The 1,959-nt window shown below is 36.2% G+C and overlaps 1 long non-coding RNA gene across 1 annotated transcript; it reads left to right on the top strand.

Annotated features, from left to right (window-relative positions):
* Positions 1–466: 466 nt before the first annotated feature.
* Positions 467–1,211, top strand: LOC143662659 (uncharacterized). Its single transcript, XR_013165525.1, has 2 exons — positions 467–567; positions 1,006–1,211. It is a non-coding gene; the product is annotated as an uncharacterized LOC143662659 (long non-coding RNA).
* Positions 1,212–1,959: the final 748 nt, after the last annotated feature.

The raw sequence follows: 1,959 nt of genomic DNA, 5'->3' as shown, positions 1-1,959 counted from the left end.
TGCTACTTTATTTAGGTTTTACTCTGTATCAATTGATGTACTAAGTTTTATCTCATTTAATTCTTTTCATAAGCCTTTAGAAAAATTTTTTTACTTCCATTTTGCAGAATGGGGAACTTAGGGAGGTTTCTATTTTACAAAAAGCAACATAGTTTATAATCAATACTGGTTTGTCTTCTTGTAGCAAGGGTCAAGTTCACTTTGAACCATATGGGAGGTTTTTTGTTTGTTTGTTTGTTTGTTTGTTCGCATGGGCAGGCACTGGGAGGCAAACATATAGGAGATATTATAATGTTCATATTCAGTATTTTGAAAATGATGAGAGCTTAGCAACAATTGTATAAGAGAAGATCATGTACTTCTGCTGGTTAAAAGAAGTCCAGTGATTCAAAGGCTTTTTTTTTCCCGCCTGGAATGCTTACTCTAAGTGGAAAGGAGGAAATGATCAGAAAATATTTAGGGACTTTGTTTTTGAAATGGAGATGAAATGAGGTCACAGAAGAGGATGCTGAGAGTGATGTGAGTGCCTCAAAGGTTTTCATGGAGTATAGCTTCGCTTGAGTCAAGGTAGGACCTTTACACCTCCTATGGGTTGTTTTCCTGACAAACTGAACTAATCAGAACATAAACCCTTGTAACCTTAACATTCATTGCCACCAAAGTCTTACAATTTCCATACTACAGTATTTTTCTTGTTTAGACTATACTTTTCAGGAATTAACATGTGACTCTTTATTTTGTCTTACTTCCTGCCTTGCAGTTTCTGTGCATTTTGATACTTGAGTGGATAAAAAAATGACTTTTTTAGCTAATAATGTGTCTAGCATGGGAGAGGTGAAGGTGATAGGATGGGACATGATAGTGTTTGGGCCATTTCCAAAAAACAATGATCTTAACAGGGAACTATTACCTACCAAGGGCTCTCCCTTTCTAACTTGGGTAACTGATGGGTACCGTACTGAGGGTACAGTAGGGTAAAGCTTCTGTCTCTCTATCTTCTTTCAGGCTCTGAAGTGTGCTGTGTCACCCAGAAAGAGATGCATTAACCACTGACTATGGTCTTCCTGGTTGGAATGAAGATACTTAGGACGAGTTTCAGGAATTAGTTTCTTTATTTTTCTACATTATTTTTTTTCTCCTACTATGTTCCCACCCTCAGCTCCCAGGCTGCATAAGGCTTGTTACCAGATTACAACAGAAGCTAGACAATGTTTTTTGTGTTTTTATTCTATTTATTTTTATTTTTATTTATTTTTAAGTGGTAGAACCCTCAGGCTCTGAAATGACCAATGGCTGATCTGTGAAGATCTGCTTTACTTTTCTTTTTAATCTCTGTGTATATTACACATTTTGCTCATCATATGCTGAGAGTAACTGATCCTAATACCATAACCTAAAGAATCTAAATTCCCCAAAGAGGTAAAATGGCTTAAATCTGAATATTCTATAGTTTCCTTTCCTTTTAAAAATCAGGGCATTGAAATTACAATGACAAGTTTTCACAGAGGAGCTAGAACTAAAGTCTCACTTTATTTTACTTGGCAGTGACATTTGTAGTGTCCCCTGCTACACTTAAAGTAGTAAGTCTGCAATATGCAAGCTCAGTAAATCCAGTGTCACCCTATTACTGTAGTTAACGGCATGTAAGTGCGACATCATTTTTACCCCTCTTCTGGTTAAATTAGCAAACAGAGTTGTTATAATGAGAACCAGAGATAGAGTTGAATAAAATTAGTTCCTGGAAGTTTCTCCATCATCTTCAAATACCAAAATTATGTAATTGTGTGCTCCAATTAGTGCTACCGTTTCGTCATATTGGTAAATTAGAGATTTTCCTCCTAAAGCATCAGATACTCATTTCTGAGGGGAAATTAGGCCATTTTCCATCTTTCCTAGACCATCAGGATGGCGTTACTATCTTGAATATGTACCAGTATCTTAGGACCTTTTAAGTTGTGA

Source organism: Tamandua tetradactyla, chromosome 18 (genome assembly GCF_023851605.1).
Source record: "Tamandua tetradactyla isolate mTamTet1 chromosome 18, mTamTet1.pri, whole genome shotgun sequence".
Classification (NCBI taxonomy): Eukaryota; Metazoa; Chordata; class Mammalia; order Pilosa; family Myrmecophagidae; genus Tamandua; species Tamandua tetradactyla.
The sequence above is the reverse complement of the archived record's forward strand: the minus strand, read 5'-3'. Positions and strand labels throughout refer to the sequence as shown.